This window comes from Solanum dulcamara, chromosome 2, assembly GCF_947179165.1.
Source record: "Solanum dulcamara chromosome 2, daSolDulc1.2, whole genome shotgun sequence".
Taxonomy (NCBI): domain Eukaryota; kingdom Viridiplantae; phylum Streptophyta; class Magnoliopsida; order Solanales; family Solanaceae; genus Solanum; species Solanum dulcamara.
This window is the reverse complement of record NC_077238.1, coordinates 5,181,142-5,193,943: the sequence shown is the minus strand read 5'-3', so window position 1 is coordinate 5,193,943 and position 12,802 is coordinate 5,181,142.

Genomic DNA, 12,802 nt, shown 5'->3' with positions numbered 1-12,802 from the left:
AATCATACGATCAATGAAATAATTTTCAATTCAGAACTTCAAGGACATCATTAAATCAGACGATCAAGGGAACAACCTCTTTCGTTTGATCTCTTTTTCAATCACGATATAATTGTAAAAAGAATAAAGAAATCGAAAGAACCGATTAAAATCGAAATTGAAAAATTCAACATCAAACTAATTTGATTTATAATTTTAATAAACCAACATAATTAATTTAGTTATTTTTTAATAAAAATCCAATTCAAATCGACCTATATCGAATAAAATTTCATATCTGTTACTTCCTCCATTCAAAAATAAATGTTATCTTAAATATTTAAAATAAATTTATATATTCTTCCAATTGTCACTACAAGTGAAAGTGGTTTACACCCAACTAACAATCGATATTTTTCCTCTTTTATTCTAATTGTTTTTTTAAATACCTTTGTATTCACCTTTTGTCTTTTCTTTTTGCTTTTCTAAAATCATGAATTTTTCTTTTTTAATGGACCACACACATATTAACGTAGTACTACTACGCCACCAGCTAGGGCCACAGGGGACAGTATAAATTGCAATACACAATACATGGGTATTGTTATCATATATATTAAAAATAATTGTTTTAAAATAGTTGTTAATTTAAACAATTAAGAAAAAATTAATTATATTTTTAAAAATTTAATCCTAGCAATAATTATTTTGGACTTAAAAGATACATAAATAGAAAAAAATTAAAGAATTAATAAGAGATATATTTCAAATAACGCTTCTAATTAATGTTTTCTTAAGGATGGTACAAAACCTTATCATGACAACTAAAATGGAACAGAGAGAGTATGTTTTTCATCCGTCCAACAATACTTATCCACAATTAATTTTGCATAATTTTCAAGAAATTATAAATAAAACAGTAATTTTATCTAGAATATAATAAATACACTATCATAAAAAATATAATAGATGAATGACTATAATTAATGATAAAGATAAATTAGGAACTAATAATTAATGATAAGGATAAATTAGGAGCTAACTGTGTAAAATTATCTCTTGATTTCATAAATTAAACAAATACTATTGAATATTTATTTTTAGTATAGCAGAAGAATAAAGATTGACCTAGGGAGTATTATATTTTTATGTAATATTTTCTTCATTTATGATAATCTATAAGAATTGACTTTTTGATTTTTTTTCAAAATTTTTAGAGACAATTGAAAAATCATTAAAGAGAAGAATAATTTTGTAAAAAAAATTCAGTTCATTTTAGATAATAGAAAAGGTGCTAAAAATTCATTTATTTTTAAAATAATAATTTTAAATGTTTTCTATATAGTAATAACATGTTTGGTAATATAGTATTTAGTTTATAATTTTAAAATCTGTATAACTAATACATGTATAAGTTTTTTAAAAAATTATGTATAATAATTAATTCATGCATAAAATAGTAGATAAATTTTTTCATAACTAATTTATATATTAGTAGTACTTGTATAACTTTAGTCAGCTACGAAACGATCCTTAACGAGATGGTTTGGAGACATATATACAGTCAAACACCAAATTTTCCTATATAAGGAGGCATTCCGAAATGCACAAAAACAAATCTCTTAAGGTAATAAAAATAGAGAGAGAGAGATATTGTTAAAAACTTAAATAGACAAAATGAGCTACCCAGTGGTTGTTGTTGTTGCAGGTGTTGCTTTTGCTGCATGGGTAATTGCTAAAATTACGTGGTCTTTAGCTGAAACTGAAGAAGAAAACAACAAGAAATGGATGAAAAAACCAGGCGCAGATGGTTACATGATGAGGGACGAATTCGAAGAAAGTCCTAGAACCTATTTCCGTGATCTTCGTGGAAATAAATGAAATCCATCGTTTTCTACTTGTATTACAAATAACAACTATTATTCTATTTTAATTTCTCCCAATTTTTCTGATTTCCTGCAAGATTTGCTTATATATATATATGTTGTGCTTGTGTACTTGTGTCTTGTCTTTGGTATCATCAGTAAGAATGAAATATGTGGCTTGTAAGACGTTACCTTCCATGCATCTTGTTGTTTCAATGACAAGCCATTTGCAAGTTAATATTTATTTTTGTAGTTATATTCTTAATATTAATATAATATCTGGACTAAAGTTATTAAATTAGACCAAACTCGTACATGAAAGAAACTAGTAAGTGAAAATGGAGGCGGAGGGGCGTGGGTAATATATAAGGTTTTGTTTTTTGTTTTTTCATATGGTGTTTTACATTGAAGACTAATTTAAATTTACACATGACTCAAATTCGAGTCCTTTGATTAAAAAGGTGAAGAGATCCTAACCATCCCATCACTACTTATATTGGTAACTGTTAGAATAGATCAAAGTTTCACATTTATTAGGGAATAAACTGGTGGTTTGATTATATGAATTTGAACAATGCATATAAAATTAGAATTAGGTGTTGTATCTTTATAACAATATATAAAGTTCTAAAATAAAAACAGAAAGATACCGTACGAACTAGAAATAATATTTGTATCATATTGATGGATAATATATTATTAGATAAATCGTACGGTCTTGAACTTTTCATATTTTGAACCTTTTAGTAAAAGTCCTGCCTTCCCGTCCTAATTATCAAATGTTTGTGTTTTCTATTTGAACTATCACCAACTATATATTTAGCAAAACACACCTTGAATTAACTAGACCAAATATTTGAATACAATTGTTAAAATATGCAAGACAATTTAATTTGTTCATAAAATTTTATCTACATGGCAACTGATTCATTAATTTTGATGGATGTTTTAATAAATAATTGGTGAAAGTATAAAAAGAAAAATATTTGATAGTTCAAATAAAAAATTCATAAAATTCAAATGTCTTTTTGATCATTATTTTTGGCTTTGTAGCTTCTGCTCAACTAATCCAGGGGAGAAAAGTGAGATTCAATGAATTGCATTCCTCCGTCCACCAACTTTAGCTAAATAATTGTGTTTCTAAAAAAGCTTTCATCTTGACCATAAAAGTCTTCTTATGAAAGAATAGAATATTGTAATTGTAAAAAGAAAAGGTTTGAAAATTGTTCCATAGCTTCAGATTTATAGTACAACTCTAACTTTGAAAAAAAAAAAGACAAGGGGGGACCGCGAATGTAGTTCCCTAACTAGCTTGAGGGGAAAGACTTGATAGGTGTAGTAACTTAGATTCATCCTTTTTGTTTATGGCCTATGCCAATTGGTCTTTTTATCTATAGATTAAGCCATTATCAAGGAGCTAATTCATAGCAGGAACCTCACTAGCCTTCTCGGCCGAGATAAAGAGCAAGGGCAGGACCCTCAGGATTTGTGAACTTGAATCATGAAATTGCTGCTTTTCTCTAGAACTTTTTTTAGCTAAAGACTCGATGTATGTGTATAATCCTTTTTTGTATGTCTACCTAGTGATTTACAAGTACCCTCACTGCACTAAAGTTGGGTTGGGCGGGTTCGATCAGGAATGCGGTCCATCAGATCTCGAACAACTGAAAGGCCACAGATGATTTCCCCTAAGGCACCGATGGACCCTATCCTATCACCTTTATCAAATTCCTAGCTCCGCCATGCGTCAAGAATTGGATGGCAGGATGACAGATGTCCCATGCCACCTTTCATGAACAGCTATGCCCGAGGACCCTTGAATATTATTATTTGTTGCAAATATATATAGTTTATTATTTGTTTTGGTTTCCTATAATGCGATATACATAGTTTATTATTTGTTTTGGTTTCCTATAATGAGATATACAGAGTTTATTATTTGTTTTGGTTTCCTATAATGCGCACCAAAGAAAGTGACTGTGAAGTCAGATATTATAGCTTTTGTTTGATCATAGATTTTAAAATTGTGATTTTTGAAATTTAATGATATGTTTGAATATGTATTTTTAATGATCAAATAAATATTTAAAGATAAAATTTTATAATACGTTGTTAAACGCTAGCCTCCCTTAAATCAAGATCTTCAAATGAGACCATGCCTAGCATCTTCTTCAACTTTTTGAACAACTCCAATTTTAATGGCTTTGTGAAAATATCAGCAACTTGTTCTTCAATTTTGCAATATTCAACCATTATCTCTTTATCTTGAACCAAATCACGAATGAAGTGTCATTTGATGTCAATGTGTTTGCTACGACCATGAAAAATATAATTCTTTCTTAACTCAATTGCAGACTTGCTATCACAAAATATCATTCGAATAGTTATTTGTAGCAAGAGAAATAATCATTCAAATAGTATCAAGTCTTGCAACAGGTGCAAAGACCTCAAAATAATCAATACCTGCCTTCTGCTTGTATCCTTTAACAACTAATCTTAACTTAAACCGATCTACTTCTCCGATTGATTTGTATTTGGTCTTGTATACCTACTTGACTCCAATTAGTTGTTTTCAAGATGACAAATTTTTCAACTCCCAAGTATTATTTTTCTTGATAGCATTAATTTCTTCATTCATTACATCTACCCAACGATCATTTTTAGCATCTTCCTCAAAATTAATTGGATCACAATATGCAAATAATGCAAAGTTCACAATATCTTCATTGGATAAATTATCATTGCATCCACCCAACGATCATTTTTAGAAGCTTCTTCAAAAGTAATTGGATCACAATCAGCAAATAGTGCAAAGTTCACAATATCTTCATCGGATAAATTATTATCATTACCAACAACATAATCTTACAAACGAGATGGTAAATGGCGATGTCTTTGTGGGCGGCTGGATGTCTCTGTTTGAACAGGATGAGCTACTTGTTCCTCCTGATGTTTGCTAGAACTTCCTTCCATTATAATTGGAATTATTGGTTGAGACCTAAATGATTCAGAATTTTTCCTTGATCATTCCCAAGTACTTTGCTCATCAAAAATTACATCTCTACTCACAATTACCTTTTCTGTATTTGGGTTAAATAACTTGTAGCCCTTTGTCTCATGACTATAGCCAATAAAAATACACTTTTCTACTTTATCGTCCAAGTTCTTTCACGAAACATCAGGAGCATGAGCATAAGAAAGAAAACCAAATACTTTTAGATGAGAAATATTTGGCTTCTTACTTGTCCAAGCCTCTTGTGGAGTTTTTTCAAAATTAGATCGAGTAGGACACCTATTTAGAACATAAATGACACGGCGACAGCTTCTGCCCAGAATTCTTTAGGAATATCTTTGGAATGCATCATTGATCTCACCATATCTATCATTGTTTTATTTTTTCTTTCAGCTACACCATTTTGTTGAGTAGTATATCTAGCAGTCAATTGATGTTTAATGTCAAACTTCTTCAAATAGTCATCACAAACAAGAAATTCAGTGCCCTTATCGATTCTTAATGTTTTAACAAAATATCCACTTTGCCTCTCCACATAAGCTTTTTTAAAGACTTTATATGTATCCAATTTATTTTTCAGAAAATATACCCAAGTTTCAGACTAAAATCATCAATAAAAGTAATAAAGTATTTACTACCTCCATTGGAAGGAACTTCGACTAAACACAAATCTGAGTGGATTAGCTCCAATGGTGCATTAACCCTCCAAGCCTTGCCCTTTTGAAAAGGTTCTCTGTAATTCTTTCCCAAAATACAAGACTTACACTTTGTATTAAGAAAATCAACGAAAGGCAAACCATCAACCAATTTATTTCTTGTAAGATGTTTCAAACTCCCAAAATTTAGATGTCCAAAAAGATGCCATAACCAAGTTTCATCAAAATTCACAAAATTAAAGCAAGGTAAGTCTTCACGATTGAGATAAAGAGGCCACAAACGACTTTGATTCATTTTTACTGTTGCAATTAGTCTTATTTTATCATCACTAATAGTTTTAATTCCATACTTAAACCGCAAGTCATATCCTTTTTCTGTTAGTTGCCCTAAACTCATTAAATTATGATGAAGAGTTTGGAACATAATATACATCAGATATAAAGTGAGAAGATTCATTTTTTGAAGTAATTGAAATTTTTCCTCTTCCAACAGCAGACACCTTAGAGTTACCAAGTCTTACGGTAGCTCTAAATGATTCATCTAGATCAATAAATAATTTTTTTTTCCAGACATGTGATTGCTACAATCAGAATCAATGAACCATTCATTCCTTTTATTTTCTTCAATTCCTGAGTTAGAAAATAATAAAGTCTCTTGTTTATCTCCATAATTTTCAGCCAACTTTGTATGTGTTTCTCTATTTTCGGATTTATTAAATCAACAATCTCTTTGATAATGCCCAAATTTTTCACAATTATGGCACTAAACTGTCGATTTATCATGTCTCTGAAAATTTGACTACTTTGTTGGTCCTTTCTAAAATTATTATTATTTCTCTATTGATAAGAGAAATTACCTCTACTACGGCCTCAAAAGTTACCTCTATTCCATTGTCCTCTACCTATGAAATTCTGACCTCTAGGATTTGTCTAAGCAAGTTTGATCTCTTCTTTTTGGTTAAATAGAGTTACCTTTGCTTGCAACACTTCATCAATTATTTTTGTCTTCTGTTGATTAAGGGACATTTCGTGTGTCACCAATTCACCTTCTAAATCATCAAGTGTCAAGGTGCTAAGATCTTTGGTGGCCTCTAGGTCTGTCTTCTTGGAGTGAAATTTTGTACTCAAGGATCGCAATATTTTTTCAATAATTTTAACTTGGTCTAATGCTTCTCCATTAGTTCTCATATCGTTAACAATATTAATAACTCTTGTCAAAAATTCTTTGACGGACTCTGTTGATTTCATTTGGGCTAACTCGTATTGTCTTCTAAGCTCTTACAATTTGAAATTTCTTACGTTTGCAGAACCTCGATGTGAATTCACCAAAGTTGTCCAAGCCCCCTTTTTTGTCTTAGCATGTAAAAAATTATTATATACATGCAATTCGACCTTGCTATCAAGGTAAAAACGTGCCCTATAATCCAATTATTTATTTTTCTCCAATTGTTTAGCTGTATCACCACTTAATGTTGTGTCTTTTGTAGCTTTCACGAATCCATTATCAATAATCGACCATAATCCAATCTGTCATGATCCATCCCACGGGACCGTGCGTGCACCTACCCTAACACCTAGATTGGAGAACCCTTACAAAATATAATGCAAAAGTTTAACAAAATACCATTATAAGTCCTAAAAGAGTTAGGAATACACCAAAAATTGAATTTTTAAAACTCCTATAAGAAACACTTAACATCCTCAAGAATACTAGTCTAAATAGGTACAAGAGCTTCTAAACATACAGAGTATAAATAAAGGCAAGACATAGCTCCCACCATAAGGAATGGAGAGTAGAAGTTGTTGGAAACTCATCTTCGTCTTCACCTATGAAACATCACTGACCCCACTATGCTAAGTAGCATAGCAAGAGTAGTATCAGTACAAACAACATGTACTGCTTGGCATCATCGGTCAATCCAACACCCACCGCTTAATATAAAAGAATCGACAAGAAGAAAACATGCTTAAGAGATTCACCGCCAAAACCTTATGCAAAACTCTTATCATTCTCATTAAAGTCGTTCAAGTCTAACTTCCATCCTTTCTAGTTGGTCCGCTGCTAATTCTAATAAAGGTCAAGGCTTAGCCCTTCTATCACATAGAGAAGTTTCCAAACTACGGGCCAGTACAAACTCCGTCTAACCCTTGCAATACATAAAAAAACAAATAGTTTTAATGAATATTAGGAGGTCAGATTTCAGTTGTGTTAATATTTTGGCATGGTGAATTTGTAAAAACTTAAGCTTATGCTTCGAGACAATTGAAAGCCCATGAGAAAAACTATCCTACTCATGATTTGGAGTTAACGGTTGTGGTTTTCGTGCTTAAGTTGTGGCTTCATTACTTATACGGTGTGCATTGCGAGGTCTTCACCGATCATAAGAGTCTTTAGTATATATTCAGTCAGAGGGATCTAAACTTGAGGCAATGTAGATGGCTTGAGTTGTTGAAGGACTACGACGTGATTATATTGTATCACCCAGAAAAGGCCAATGTGATGGCAGATGCCTTGAGTAGGAAATCCTCTGGTATGGGGAGTCTTTCGGCGATTCGAGTTGAGGAGCGAAGATTGGCTAGAAATGTTCAGAGGGTGGCTAATAGCCTTATCCGATTGCAGATTTCATAGGATGGTGGTGTTCTTGCCTTTGTGGAGGCCCGTTCTTCCTTGGTTGAGCAGATTCGAGAGAGATAGTTTGAGAATAAGAAGTTGTGTATCATTCGAGACAAAGTATTGAGAGGTGAAGCTAAGGAGGCGGTACTTGATATACATAGTGTTTCCGCAGTATCTCCTCTAGGTGGGATACGAAAAATGCCATCACACTCGATTTCGGATCATGACATTTGGGTACTTAATTTTTCATAATAAAGTTAACCTTATTTTGTCTTCTTCATTAATAAGTTTTTGTTGCAGTAACAACTATTTTGGTGACTGATAAATTCATATATATATATGCTGAATTTCTAAAATTATGATTTTACTACAATAACAATATATTATGAATCTCTATAATCATGCTAACAGTAGTCTTTTGTAAATTGTGCATCTAAAAGAAAAGATTCTTCTTAGTCATGAAACACCATCAGTCTTATAAAAGTGAAAATATTACTAGTGGAAAATGGGTCCCGCATGTCATGAGACTAAAAGAAATAGAATGTAAAATACTCGGAAACATAGATAGCGACTTTCTTACAGATAATCTTTTCCTTTCTATCAAAGAGATCTAGAGAGAGAAAAAAAAGAAGAAATGGTTATGGAGGAAGTGATGAGCTTTGTGATGGAGAAATGGAAAGAAGCCATACTATTAATGTTGAATTTTGGTGGTCAAGTGCTACTAATGATGATCAATTTTGTTGGGCAATTGCTACTGAAACTGGTAAACTTTGCCGGCCAAGGCCTATTGTCCCTCAAAAATTTCGGTTGGCAAGTATTATTATCGCTTCAAAAAGCTTTCGGGCAAGTGCCACTTGCCCTTAAGAATTTCGGTTGGCAAGTACTATTGTCACTGCAACAAGTTTTCGGGCAAGTGGCACTTGCTCTTAAGAATTTCGGTTGGCAAGTACTATTGTTGCCGAAAAAGATTTTCTGGCAAGTGTCACTTGTCCTTAAAAATTATGGTTGGCAAGTATTATTGGTTTTCAGGCAAGTGGCACTTGCCCTTAAGAATTTCGGTTGGCAAGTACTATTGTCACTGCAAGAAGTTTTCGGGCAAGTGGCACTTGCCCTTAAGAAATTCAGTTGGCAAGTACTAGTAACACTAAAAAAATTTATTGGACAACCGTTACTAGCACTTGAGAATTTTGGTGCGCAAGTGCTAGTAGCGTTTGACAATTTAAGTCGCCAAGTGAAGAGTTTATGTTTACAAATAGTGAATTGGTTCGACGATGTGTTTCCACCAGAGACAAGAGTCGAGAAGATCAATTACTGGTTTCACATAGCTTTACCATATCTCATAATCGCGGTATTTCTAGTTATCTTCATATACTGTTGCTACTGCCTTAGCGGATTACTGCTCATGTTGATGAATCTTGTCAAAACAGTTTGTGTTAAACTAATCGAGATTGTCAAAGCAGCCTGTGTTGAACTGATTAAGATTGTCAAGACAGCGTGGGTTGGTTTGATAAAGATGATGAAATATCTGCTTACATGTTGTTGGAGAAGTAAAGAACCTATTATGAAGATGATGAAAGCTCCAGGCAGAAACATTAGAATTCCAAGATCTACTTTTGAGATAAATCCTAGATTATATTTCTTTAATCTTCGCACTTATCCAGGTGATATGCTTGTCTAGCTAGTTAGTAATACATAAGGTATTTTAATTTGATGTTAAGATAAATTAGGAACTTGTTTTGGTAGGATAATTTCCTAAATGGTCTACTCTATATGAATTAACTATACTAATATCGGCTATGATGTCTCTACAATGAACACAATGATATGCATTTTAGCAACTATTTACTTTCTCCTCGTATATGTCTCACTTTTATTTTTTGTCAAAGAACAATATATTTTATATTTAATATAATAATTCAATTTATAATATTTATTTTATTTTTATTAAAATAATTTATAGTCATATAAATAGTTATGATTCATTTTAGATAATTAATTTCAAAAATCTTTCTTTTTTAAATTTTAAATTTCGTATGTGTCAAGTCAAATTAATCACATAAACTAATCACTTTTTCTAACGAATTAAATAAAGTTAATGGACATACAAAGTCATAAAATGGACCATTTATGGTTCTTCAATTTTGATAAGCACGACATAAATGAATTATAATTTACTTAATTTTGATCAACCCTTAGGTATCATGATGATCAATCAATGTTTAATATTCCTAGTATCATTTTCGGTTCTTCAATTTTGATCAGCATGGCATTTTTTTTATTTTTTTGAAAGTTTCTTAATCTTTGGTAAGCAAAAAAAAATTCAACTAATTTATTTTGTTTAAATTTTTTTGGTTGTTCCTGTCCGTATTGGAGTTTCAACTAAATTCGAATCGCGCATTATAAAGTCCATTAGAATATAGTGCTCCCAACATAATTTTTACCATATTCAATGATTGAATCCGAAAACTCTAATTAAGAATAAAATAATTCTACCACCACAATCAATAACGAACTAATTATTATAGTACATCATTTCATATGTACAGAGTGGGTGTGAGAGAGTACCGGTAATGAACTTTCCCAGAGAATACTCCCTGGGTTTATTTTATTTTGCACGCTTCTTAACAATAATGACTAATATAAGAGATATTAATTGTTGTATAATCCTAGATTTTGAATAAAATAAAAATATATTTTCTGATATAACTAAAAATAATAAATAAAGAGAGACAGAGCACTATATGGGTACCTTCAATGAGTTTTCCCAAAGAATTGATGTTTTAATTACCGAGAAAGAGAGGGAGAGAATACTTTTGTGGAAAAAAAACCAATCTTCTTTTCTTTTGATCACTTTATTAAATTGTCTTGTCACCTGTCAACTTAATTAGGTGCAAGTTATTGTCACCTAGACTAACAAGTCACAGTTTAAATATTTAAATCCTGGATTAAATTATTGACGATAAAAATATTTTTAGATCAATTATTAGTTAATAAAGATATTTTTATTTAATTTTTGATAAAATAATAATAATATTTAATGAAATTTCACAAATAGAGTTTGGAGAGAGTAGAATATAAAGATCTTACTATTATTTCGTGAAGATAAAGAGACTGTTTTTGAGGAATCCTCGATTCAAGTGCAGCCAATCTAGGAAATATAGCAATAACAATAAAATAGTACGACAATAAAAACATACTAAATGACATACGAGGATAGATTACTGTAAACAATAATAAACACTAAGAAATATCAAAATCAAAAACTACAATAATATAACTTGTACAATGACAAGCATCAATCACCCTAAGTAAGATAATTCTACACTACCTACTAAACTTCTACATTACTATGTATCTTCCACCCCTACCACTCTATCTATGGTCATTTGATTGTGTATTGCAGTACGCTTGAATATTAAGTATTATTTTCTGATCTATTGCGGATATATGTAGATTATGTATTTGTTTCGATTTCTTATTAGGGAAACTTACGTAAATTCCACTGGTTTAGAATTTAATTACTTAGATACACTTTAGTTTGCAATATTATATATCCATATATATTCAGATACATTCTAGATATATTGTATCCAAATGAATTCACATGTATTTGGGATAAATAACAAATTTCGCTTGTCTTTCTCCATCTCACTCGCCACTCTCGCATGTATTCGTTCTCTCAGATACATGCGAATTACTCCAGATACATGTATTTAGCTAGTGTGATTCGCATATATCAGAGATACATATGAATCTCGCTCGCCTCTCTCCCTATTTTAATGTATCTGGTAGTAAAATTACATGTATCTGGTAAGAAACTCTTAATTAGTGGTAAGATATGTAATATTCTGAAAGTATAAATAATAATAGTGAATATGATAGTAAAATATGTGTAATGATATAGTTTTTCCTTCTTATAATGCACCAAAGGGAGTAATTGTGAAGTCGACTATTTTAGTTATTGATATGTGTTTTTTAATGATCAAATAAATATTTGGGCATAAATTTTTAATATACGTTGCTAAATGCTACATAAGTGAGATGTCAATGTAGGTATGTGAATGTGTATAGCACTCTCTTTTGAAAAGTGTTTTAACATTTAACTTGATTCTTCATTATTAAGTTACCTTATTTTGTCTCTTTTTTTTTTTCTTTTGGGTCAAGTAGTTTTTGTTGGAGTAAGAACTATTTTGGTGACTTAATAATGAAATATTAATGTGAAACTTAATAATGAAATATTAATGTGAAATAGAGTAAGTACTTTTTTATTCTTAATATTGAATTCGAATTTTTCTAAATACAAAATTGTTTTTATTAAAAAGCATTTTAATTTTTATTATGGAATTCAGCGTGAATTCAAATTTAATAGAAAATGAATATTAAAAAAAAATAAAAAATGTTATGCATAGGTTCTGGTCCTTTCGCAAGACTGACCAGAGAAGTCATTTGATATTCATTCGGAAAGGAAACGCTTGCATTCGTCAACTCATTAAAGAGTCTTTGGAAATGAAAACATTAATTAGTGGGATCATTCTGTAGATTAAGAGCTACTAATTAAGTTACTCCCCCCGTTCCTATTTACTTATCAAATATTTCCTAATTTGATTTCATTTTTTATTTGAAACTTTTGACAAATCAAGGGAGGACAATTTTTTTTCTTCCGATTATATGTATC